This window comes from Sminthopsis crassicaudata, chromosome 1, assembly GCF_048593235.1.
Source record: "Sminthopsis crassicaudata isolate SCR6 chromosome 1, ASM4859323v1, whole genome shotgun sequence".
Classification (NCBI taxonomy): Eukaryota; Metazoa; Chordata; class Mammalia; order Dasyuromorphia; family Dasyuridae; genus Sminthopsis; species Sminthopsis crassicaudata.
In genome coordinates this window covers 29,702,878-29,714,935 of record NC_133617.1, presented here as the reverse complement: position 1 = coordinate 29,714,935, position 12,058 = coordinate 29,702,878, and the positions used below count along the sequence as shown (strand labels likewise).

The window sequence follows — 12,058 nt, the reverse complement described above, 5'->3', positions numbered from 1 at the left end:
CAGTATGGCTAGAGTGAGAGAAGAGGAATAATAAACAATGATGCTACAGAGAGACTTTGGGGCCATATTGGTCAGAACTTTATAACTAAGCTGAAAAAGTTATCTTTGATCCTAGAGACTATGGGAAAGCATCAAAATTGATTGAGCATGAAATGATCAGCTCTGAACTTGAGGAAGCATCCTTAGATAGGAGGGTAAAATCTGAGAGATGGGAGGCAAGACCCCAATTAACACAGAGAAGAGGTAAAGAAACTGGGGTTCAAGACGATTCTCAGATGAAGAAATTGAAACTATTTCTAGCCATATGAAAAGATACTCCAAGTCATTATTAATCAGAGAAATGCAAATTAAGACAACTCTCAGATACCACAAAACTGGAAACTGAGTGGATGCCCATCCATTGGAGAATGGCTGAATAAATTTTTGCATATGAATATTATGGAATATTATTATTCTATAAGAAATGACCAGCAGGATGATTTCAGAAATGCTTGGAGAGACTTACATGAACTGATGCTGAGTGAAATGAGCAGGACTAGGAAATCGTTGCATACTTCAACAACAATACTATCTGATGATCAATTCTGATGGATGTGGCCCTCTCCAACAATGAGATGAACCAAATCAGCTCCAATAGAGCAATAATGAACTGAACCAGCTACACTCAGCGAAAGAACTCTAGGAGATGACAATGAACCACTACATAGAATTCCCAATACCCCTATTTTTGTCCACCTGCATTTTGGATTTCCTTCACAGGCTAATTGTACACTATTTTAAAAGTCTTATTCTTTTTGTACAGCAAAACAACTGTATGAACATATATACATATATTATATTTAATTTATACTTTAACATATTTAACATGTATTGGTCAACCTGCCATATGGGAGGGGGGAGAAGGGGAAAAATTAGAACAAAAAGTTTGGCAATTGTCAATGTTGTAAAATTACCCATGCATATATCTGATAAATAAAAACTATTAAAAAAAAAAAAAAGAAACTGGGGTTCACATAGATAGGTTAAGTGACTTGCCCAGAAGCTAGAAAGCAAGCCAATGAGCATTTATTAAGCACCAACTGTGTGCCAGACACTGTGTTTAGCAGTGGGAATGCAAAGAAGGACAAAAAACAGTCCCTGCCCTCAAGGAGCCTACAGTCTAATAGCAACTATGTACAAACAAGATATAAACCCTAGAGGGATGTTAGGAAGAATTAAGAGGGAGAATTTATTTATTAAAAATTAATTAGGGGTAGCTAGGTGGCACAGTGGATAGAGCACCAGCCTTGAATTCAGGAGGACCCGAGTTCAAATCTGGTCTCAGACACTTAACACTTCCTAGCTGTGTGACCCTGGGCAAGTCACTTAACCCCAGCCTCAAAAAAAAAAAAAAAAAAATTAATTAGAGAAAAAAATTGGAACTCAAAATCTTACAAAAGTGAATGTTGAAAAGCCAATTTGTACTTTGAGCTACCCTATTGTTGCTGTGAATTTTAAACATATATTAAATATTTCCCATGTTAAAAAAAATTTTGTCCATGTTTAAACAACTTTTCTATGCTGAGTTCCTTGAAATTGATCTGATATTGACTCATATATTATATTTTCTGTTAAGTTTGGGCTTGGTTGATAGAAAGTCCTGAAAATCTGCAAGTTTGTTAAATATCCATTTTTTTTCCTCATACAGTATTATAGATAATTTTTGTGGATATGATATTTTTTGACCTAAGATATAGTTCTTTTGTTTTTTGGTAGATAGGATTTCAAGACCTGCCATCTTTTACTGTGGATGCAGATAAGTCCTGTATAATTCTAATTGTAGCTCTAGTATATTTGAATTGTTTTTGAATGAAAGTGTGATATGATCTATGAGAAAATCAACTTGTCAATTAAATGGAGAGATTGGGGAGAGATTGATGGCTGTGACAGGGGAGAAGGCAGAATCCTCAAGATTTGGCAATATTATTATGTTAGATAAGGAGATTGAAAGAGAATAGGGAGTCCAGGACACCTGGGTTGCTAGTGTGGGTTAATGGTGATGCCCTTATAGTGATAGAAAATTAGAAAGAGGAGCATATTTGAGGGAAAGATAATGGGTTTAGTTTTGGACATGTTGAGTTTAAGATGTCTATGGAACATCCAATTTGAGACACCCAATAGGTAGCTGAAGGCTAAAACAGAAGTTAGGGCTGGACAGATATGAGAATTATCAGAATAGAGAAGATAATTGAATCCAGTTAATGAGATTAGTTTAATGAGTTAATCAGATAACTGAATGGCAGTTAATGAGATCAACAAGCTAAATTGAATTCTATACTATTTAGGCAGAGCCTTCCTTAGAAGATACCCACATTTAGTGGGCAAAGATCTTTCTATAGCCACTATCTCATGTCCTTTCTTGCCTCCCAAGGGCACGCATTTCACTTTGGGATTGTTCTAAGAATTAAAACGTTTTTCAAAGACTAAATTTGCTTCATTGAACTGAACAAAGGTAATCCCTTTTCCAAATAACAGACCTGAAGACCCCTATCATACCCTACTATCACTCCCTATCTTCTCTTCTTTGACATCCCTAATTCTTTCAACCTATTCTTCTATGGAAGAAACATGAATCCCTTAACCATTCTGGATGGCACATATTTGATACTTAATGAATACCTGGTGGTTAATTGATTTGCTGTTTGTTCTCTGGGTATTCATAGAATTTTAGGCTGAAAGGGAGCTCAGTGGCCATCTCATCCAACTCATATCCCTAAAAGGAATCTTCACTTCTTACCTAACATGCTCCTCTAGACTCCTTTTCAAGATTTTAGTGAGAACCAACCACAACATCCCAAGGCACTCCATTCTACTTCTGTGTATTATTAGGATATTTTTATTATTAGGATTTTTTTCCCTAACTTCAAGCCTAAATTTCCCTCTTTGAACCTTCCATTCACTGTTCCTGTTTTTGCCCTTTGAATAAGAGAATTTGAATAAGAGAATAAGAAAAATCCCACATGATAGCCCCACAAATAATGAAGATACCTTTCATGTCCCATTCCTAGCAACTTCAAATGATGTGGACTTAAGGCCTTTCACCATCCTGCTCCCCTTCCTGTGAACTTATCAAAAGAGAGAAAGAAAGGAAGGAAAGGAAGGAAGGAAGGAAGGAAGGAAGGAAGGAAGGAAGGAAGGAAGGAAGGAAGGAAGGAAGGAAGGAAGGAAGGAAGGAAGGAAGGAAGGAAGGAAGAAGGAAAGAAAGAAGGAAAGAAAGAAAGAAAGAAAGAAAGAAAGAAAGAAAGAAAGAAAGAAAGAAAGAAAGAAAGAAAGAAAGAAAGAGAAAGAAAGAAAGAAGAAAGAAAGAAAGAAAGAAAGAAAGAAAGAAAGAAAAAGAAAGAAAGAAAGAAAGAAAGAAAGAAAGAAAGAAAGAAAGAAAGAAAGAAAGAAAGAAAGAAAGAAAGAAAGAAAGAAAGAAAGAGAAAGAAAGAAAGAAAGAATCCTTCCTGAAATGTTGCACTCAGGACTAGACTTAGTACTCCCAATGGACTCTGAGAGGGGCAATCATTCCTTACCCCAGGTACTGTGGTTTTCTTAAGGTAGCCTAATGGGTTGACCATCTTGCTGCTTGGTCAGAGGTTTGAGTTTGCCAGCCTCTAACAGCCTAGACCTTCTTCACATGAACCGTTGTCCTCCATTTTATACTCATTAAATTAATTTTCTGAAACCAACTATAAAATTTTATATTAAAGTAAATTTCTTTTTTAATTAATTAAAGCCAGTATTTTTGCTAGGAAATTTTATTTTTTTCCACTTTGCTGTCATGAGAAATATGGAAAAGAGAGCTGGACTTGGATTCCTAGGACCTGGATTAAAATCTTGGTTCTGATATTTAATGTGCAACTTTGGGCAGAGCACTTAATTTCTCTGGGTCTCAATCTACTCATCTAGAAGAAAGTAAGTTCAAATCTGGCCTCAGATACTTATCAGCTCTGTGACTCTGGACCTCTCTTGGCTTCAGTTTCCTCATCTGTAAAATAGGGATAATCATAGCACCTATCTCTCAGAATTGTTGTAAGGATCAAAATGAGTTAATATTTAGAAAATACTAAGTATAATTCCTAGTACATAGTAAGAGTTTAATAAATGCTTGCTCCCTTTCCTGCCCCCTCCTCATCTTTTCCACAAAAAATTACATCAAAGCTTTTATCAAATGTTTGCTATAATCTACACCCACAGCCTTTCCCTGATTTACCTGTCTAACAACCCTGCCCTTTAAGGCAGAAAATGAAATTAGGCTGCCATGACCTGTAATTAATGGAGCCATGTGCTCAACGGTCTGTGATCAGTGCTTCCTTTTCTCAGTGTTCACTAACAATCCTTTCCATAACCAGTCCTGGCAAGAATCAAAGTCAAGTTTGCTGGCCTCTAATCTGCAAATTCCATTCTCTTCCTTTTTTGAACATTGGGACAACATCTGCCTTCTCCGATCCTGCAATAGTTTTCCACTTGCCCATGACCTCTCAAAGATTGACTGGTATGGCTGCCTAGGAACACAATTTCCTGGTCGGTGGAGAAGAGAATCTCATCTTCCTCTGCCCTAATCAGACATCTAGAACACTGTGCTCAGCTCAGTACTTCTGGAAAAGTACAAACTGGAACATAGTCAGAGGAAAGGGACTATGTTGATGAACACATAGGAGACCGTAAGTATCACTTGAAAGAACCACAAATCTTTATCCTGAAGGAGGGAAAGTTCTGGGGGACATGAGACCTGCCTTCAGGTATCTGAAAGATTGTCATTTGGAAAACTCTTATTTTCCTTGGCCCCAGAGGTAAGAACTAGGAAGAATGGGTGGTAGTTGGTTCATTTATTAATTCATTTTTTTTCAAAAAGCAGTTAAGTGGTACAGTAGTTAGGTTAGTAGTAGTAGTAGTAGTTGGAGACAAGGAAGACCAATCCAGTCTCAGATACTTATTTATATGGCCTTGGACAAGTCACTTAACCTGTCTGCCTTAGTATTCTCATCTGTAAAATAAAACTAATAATAGCTTCTATCTTTCAAGATTGGCATGTTCAAAGGAGATAAAATTACTCAATGATTATTTCCTTCCTTCCTCTCCTGATCCCCACATTTTTTACATCAAATTACTTGATATTTACCCATATTTATCCAAATTACTTGATGTTATACCCTTTCCCCATCAATTTATTTATATTTATATTGTGTTTATTTTCCAAGCCTGGAAGAAATATCTTCTTATATTTAATTTTATGTAAAAATTAATTTTTTTACTTTGTAAAATTAATTTTTAATTTAAATTTAATTAAATGTTATTAATATTTATTAAACACTAACTATGTATCAAGCACTTCGCAATCTTTCACAGACTATATAAATGCTATGGCATTCCATCTGCCATGCTAAGAGCTGATGATACAAAGCTGTCTCTTGATCCTACCGAATCAGGAAATTGATTGATCCAGTTTTTGATACTTTCTGAACTGCCTCAGTTGCCTTTCCTCTCTGATTGGTGGACTGCAGGGCAGAGCAATAAGCTCTTCCCAAATCCTTCTCTTAGAGAAGGCTCAGAGCTGAACTTTCTAGCTGACTCTCAGCTGCCCTGCTTGGTTTTGACTCCATGGAATATCATGGTCATTCTCACCCCCATCCCTGTGCCAGGTGCACCTTTGTATCCTCCCCCTTATCAACTTTCTTTTGCGTGTTGTATTCCTCCATTAGATTGAGAATAGCAACTGACTTTTTTATTTGTATCCCCAATGCTTGGTACATATTTGGTGTATAAAAAATATTTATCAAATTTGACACATAGTTGCTATTTAATAAATGTTTATATATCAAACTTGATATATAGTTGGTGTTTAATAAATGTTTATTTATCAAACTTGATACACAGTTGCTATTTAATAAATGTTTGTTTATAAAACTTGATACACAGTTGCTATTTAATAAATGTTTATTTATCAAACTGAATTATTAAGGAAAAACAAATCTACACAGCAAATTAAATATATTTCTTCCAGGCTTGGAAAGTAAGCACAATATAAATATGAAGTAGTTTGGTGGAGAAAGAGTACTAACAACTGTGGCTATCAGGAGAGGAAGGAAGAAAATAATCATTGGGTACCTACTATGCTCCAGGCACTGTGCTAAGCAGTTCCTATTGGTGATAACCTCTGACCTAAGCCTCAAGGGGAAGCTAGGGACTCTCTGATGAGATGCTTATCAGTCATGGATTTAGAGGCACAGCTTGGACAAAGGTATGGAGATGGGAAATGAAATACTATATACACAATATATGTTAAGTATATAGCAGGCCTGAGATGGTAAGCTAAAGGCAAATTTCATTATAGAGAGATTTAATGTAAGGAAAAATTTCCCAAGAATCTACTCAGGAAGCAGTGAGCTCCTCCCTCACTAGAGGTCTTCACTCAAAGGCTGACTGACCATTTTGTAGTGATTCTGGTGCTTTTTTTGTTGTTATTGTTCAGGAAAACATTCATCTCTTTAGCTTTTGAATTTTTTTTTACAGCTCTAAAAATACTCCAACATTTTCCTTAAGATTCAGTTATCCTGAGGCAGCTAGGTGGTGCAGTGGAGAGAGTATCAGCCCTGAAGTCAGGAGGACCTGAGTTCAAATTTGACCTCAGATACTTCACTCTGCCTAGTTGTGTGACCCTGGGCAAATCACTTAACCCCAACTGCCTCAGCAAAAAAACAAACAAACAAACAAAAAAACCCAAAACAAAATAAAAAATACCTCAGTTATCCTACTTGTGGAAAACAATTTGTTTTTTTTTTACTGGAGATGAAAAGGGATTGAGTGAATGCCCTCATGATGTGAAAGAATTACATTTACTTGTAGGTTGATGCTTTCCCACACCATACAACCATTTTTTATTTCTTTCTCAGATTAATTTTACCTTATTTCTAAGTCTGATTCTTCTTGGGCAGCAAAATAACTGTATGGACATGGATACATATATACTTGTCTTGTAAATAAAAAGCTACAATAAATTTTTTTTAAAAGTTAAGACCATCACAAGACATGATAAATGGTATCATCATAACTGTAAAAAGAAAGGAAGAACTTCTCAGGTTATCTTGATTGGTATTTATTTTTTTATTTTTTAAAAAATTTTAAAGTAGTTTTTATTTACCAGATATATACATGGGTAATTTTACAACCTTGACAATTGCCAAACCTTTTGTTCTAATTTTTTCCTTCTTCCCCCCCCCCCAGATGGCAGATTGACCAATACGTGTCAAACATGCTAGAGTATAAATTAAATACAATATACATATACATGACCAAACAGTTGTTTTGCTGTACAAAAAGAATCAGACTTTGAAATAGTTTACAATTAGCCTGTGGAGGAAATCAAAAATGCAGGCGGACAAAAATAGAGGGATTGGGAATTCTATTGATTGGTATTTCTTGATTGATTTGCCAGGCGTATTCCACCTAGCTCTCTGACCCTCCCTCTTGATTTCCCTCCTTTGCACCGGAGAAACCCCAAGACCATGTTTCTCTTATAAAGGATTTGATTTGTCTAAATTCTCTTCACAAAGAGCCCACTCTGAGGCTCTTTCTCATATGCCTTCCTTTCAATGGGACCTTTCTCTTTTCTCTACCTACTAACTCTGCTTAATCTAACCTACCAATCAATGGCTTTCTTTCACCTCACAGAGGACTTCTTTTCTCCTCTCTATGAGTTCCCCAGGGGAACTTGTCTTTTCCTTACTAACTATATGCTCTCCCAATTTTATTTCCTATTTACCACTCCTAGGGTCTATTTTCTCTCTTATTTTGTCTGTAAACTCTTTTCCCAAGTAAACTTTCCTTTTGGCAGACAATGGCCATTGTGAATTTGTCACAAACGAGGTAAGGCTACCTCGAACCCATCACGACTTTCATTCCACTGGGGAAAACACTTAGTGTAATTGTTAGGAAGTTTTTCCTTCTATCCAGAAAAAAAAAAAAAAAAAAAAATCTTCCTTTTTGCAACTTGGTAGTGACCTTGGCTAACTTGCGTGTGTAACTTCACGTGCCTTCTGGCCTGACTGAGGCTGTAGAGACAACAAACACATTCACAGATCTCACTGAGCTGTGACATGCCCCGAGCTTGCTAGTGTTAATAGATGAAAAATTAAAACCAAATAATAAAGTGTAAGGTAGAAGGGGCGGATGAGGGGTGAGGCTTCTGTGAACAAAAACATGAGTGGTCACAGCTCCAGGAAACAGCTCTGTTTGCCCAGGGAGTTGTTGGGAAGAGAAATGTACCAGAAGCCTCAGGCAAGGACGGGAGGGGGTAAGGAAAGTGGCGGTCTGTGCTCAAGTGGAAAACCACGTGCTCTGGAAACTGGAGATAAGAATCTGCCAAACCATCAACAAGTATTTATTGAATTCCTGCAGTTTGTACCATCCTTATCCAGGGGAGAACAGGTGCAAAGGAGGAGAAAACACAGTCAAAAGGGAAAACCATGAAAATACTAAAGAAAAACTTAAGTTCTAAATGCAAGAGAATGTTTGCATAGCCCTTTATGTTAAGCTGAGAACAATGTGAGGAATTGAGGGCACAGGAAGTCCGCATAAATGTGTCCCAGGTATGTATCCTGGAAGGGTCTGGGCTCAGAGCCATCTTTTGGGTAAGGGCAGAGACACAGAAAGTTATGGTACCAATCTGGGTGAAATCTGGCCCTCTACCCCTCCCCCTTGGAACATTTTATCTGGATAAATTCAGGCTAAAAATGCAACATGGTAGAGTCAAAAAATGGCTGTGCTTTAATTGAAGGCTCCCAGTGGTTGCCAAGTCCAGCCATAAAAGACCTCTTTATAGTACATTACTGACAAATGCTCGTCCATACTTTGCTTTGTAGACATCAGAGATTTCCCTCCCTGCCAAGGCAGCTATGGGAATGCTCCCTTTTGGACTTCGGAATCAGAATTCTGACTATTATTGGACTCCATGTCCAGCTCTGTTACTTCCTCTCCAAATGACATTAAATAAGTCATTATCTTCTCTCCTCTGTCCAAAAGTATGCTGGTAAATGTTTAACAACCAGGGTCCTCTCCAGTATGGAAAATATAAGCACTCACACTTTTGAGCTTAATTACATTATGAATACTTTCTTAAATAAATTTCAGAAAGTCTAAATTCTAGACAGGCAATAAATCAGGCCTCAATTAGAGTGATTTCTGAGGGATAAATATTCACACTGAAAATTTAACAGGTTTCAGATTTTCCACTTGTGAAATGAAGGGATTGGACCAAATGACTTAAAAAGTAGCATGATATGTTAGGTCCTGGAAGAGGGGGTATTTCAGATCTTAAGGAAGATCTAATGTCTACTTCATTGGGACCGTGAGCCCTTTAATAAAATGCCATTGGCTCAGAGCTCTGCTTCTGTCTGTTTTATTGTGTATAGGATACTTTTTATCCCCACAGTGTTAAATAAATGAACATTGATTGAATGATTGACTGATATATTATCCATGGAGTCAATTAACCCAGTCAAAATAGATAATTTACATCAAGTATCTATTGTTTTTCACCTAATAAAAAACTATGAATTTGTTAAGGAAAAAAAAAAAGTAGTATGATATATAAACACTGACTCTGCAGTCAGAAGATGTGGATTTAAATTCTATCTTTATTATCTATTATCTGATCTTGGTCAAATCATTATCAATCATCCCCCTAACCTTCTTCTCTGATCCCAGGCTTTTGGTTTCCTCATCTGCAAACAGAGGGGATTGGGCTGAATGGTCTCTAAGATCTCTTCTAACTCTAAATCTGGGATCCTATGATCCTTTCAACTCTTACAGTTATTATGCACCTACTAAGTATTTAGTGTGATCAGCTAGGTAGTGCTGTAGTGCATAGAGTACCAGTTTTGGAGTTAGCAAGACTCATCTTCTTAAGTTCAAATCTGGCCTCAGACAGTTACTAGCTCAGTGACCCTGGGCAAGTCATTTCATCCTATTTGACTCAGTTTTTTCATCTGTAAAGTGAGCGGGAGAGGGAAATGTCAAACCATTCCAGTATCTCTGCCAAGAAAACTCTAAATGGGGTCACAAAGAGTTGGACAGAACTGAAATGATTCAATTACAAGAAGTATCTAGTGCTGGGAACACAAAGACGAAAGTGAGCTTGCCCCTGCCCTGGAGGAGTTTACATTCTACTGAAGAGTACAATCTATTCACAATATGCACCAAGAAAATCACCAAAAGAGAGAGAAAGGGAGTGAGTTGAGAGAGAGAGAGAGAGAGAGAGAGAGAGAGAGAGAGAGAGAGAGAGAGAGAGAGAGAGAATTGTGTGTGTGTGTGTGTATAGGAGAGAGAGATTAACAACTAGAGCAAGCAGGAAAGGGGTCTTGAAGAAGGTGGTACTTGTGACAGACTATGCACTAAGAAAAAGGAGTGAGGAAAGAGGAATTTCCAAGAGGAGCAGTCAATTCAAAAGTCCAAAGGTTGGAGGTGAGATTCCATGCTCTGAGAACAGCTAGGACAATTTGGCTGGAAATAGGATAAATTAATAAGAATAATATAAAAATCAGTCTGGAAAACCAGTCTAGGGCAGATTGTGGAAGCTTTGTCATCAAAGGATAACAGATTTAGAGCTAGAAGAAACCTTAGAAGTTCATCAATGTGTGATGAGGAAACTTGAACATTGGGAAGTTAAGCTCTTACTTGTCCATAGTTAAATTACATCTGGGGCAGGATTTGAACCCAAGTTTTCTTGCCTCTAAGTCCAATGCCCTATCCAAGTTGCATTCCTTCAGAGAGGCAATAGGCAGCAAGGGATTGATCAAATGACTCAGAAGTGTTGTAGAAATGCCATGTTGGCAAGTGTGGAGGATGGAGTAGGGAGGATCAGTTTGGAGGTATTTCAATCATCAGGGAGGAATAGGGGTCAGAACAAAGAGTACATAGTGTACATAGAAAAAAAATCTAGAGATATAAGAAATATCATGGAAATAAAAGCAACCAGACTTGGCAACTGATTGGTCATCAGAGGAGTGAGGGAAAGCAAACATGGATGACTCTTAGGTTGCAAACCTAGGTGACTAGGAAGGATGCAGGGATTTTGGAAGAGAAAAGGGAAGAGGCAGGGGGGTTCATGGAGGAAGATTCTGTTTTATTCATGTTAATTTGGGACACCTCTGGCAATCCATTGGATAAATGTCCAACAAGTTTGTTGAAGATTTGGGATCAGAACTTGGGAAGGAAATGAAAATGGATTTGGGAGGTGCCTGAATGATAAGGAGAATTGAACCATGGGGGCTAATGAGGAGAGAGGAGAGAGCACATGGCCCTGGAGATAAGGACTTGGGCAATGAGCCTCAAAGACCACTGAGAAGGAAAGTTCAGATAAGTAGGACAGAATAATGTCATAGAAGGCCAGCCAAGAGGAAAGGCTGGTCGATAAGGTCAGAAGCTAGAGAGAAGTCAAGAAAACTGAGAAAAAGCCCTCGGATTTAGCAATAAAAACATTATTGTGGTCTCATATACTTAACACTTCCTAGCTGTGTGACCCTGGGCAAGTCACTTAACTCAATTGTCTCAGTTAAAAAAAAAAAAAGACATCATTGGTCACCTCTAAAAGAGTAATTTCAGCTGTTTTATGGAAATGAAGGCTAGATTTCAAGGAGTGGAGAAATGGTGAGTTGTACAAAAGTAGACAGCTTTTTCTATAATCTTAAAACCATTTATTTACAATTAGAAGTAATTTTAGACATCATCTAGCCAAACTTCATTTTACATTTGAGAAAACTGAGACCCAGAGTAATCCAATGACTTGTCCAAGCTCATAGAGATGGCAAATAAGTAAATTCAAAACTCAGAGGGCAGAATTCAAACTCATGTTCTCTGTCTGGAAATTGAGCATTCCAGCTGGCTGTGAAAGGAAAAGTGGTAACTTGAAGAGATCCAGGTTCCACTGAAGCTATTAAGCAGAATGGAGGAGCCCTGGGAATGGTCATGGGCATTAGGAAAGTGAATAAAAAGATATTAAAAATTAGGAAGGGACAAGCTAGAGGAAGAAAAGAGAAAC

The 12,058-nt window shown here is 37.5% G+C and overlaps 1 protein-coding gene across 2 annotated transcripts in view; it reads right to left on the bottom strand.

Annotated features, from left to right (window-relative positions):
• Positions 1–12,058, bottom strand: part of TMEM116 (transmembrane protein 116) — a 66,050-nt gene that overhangs the window by 30,815 nt on the left and 23,177 nt on the right. The window lies entirely within an intron of this gene.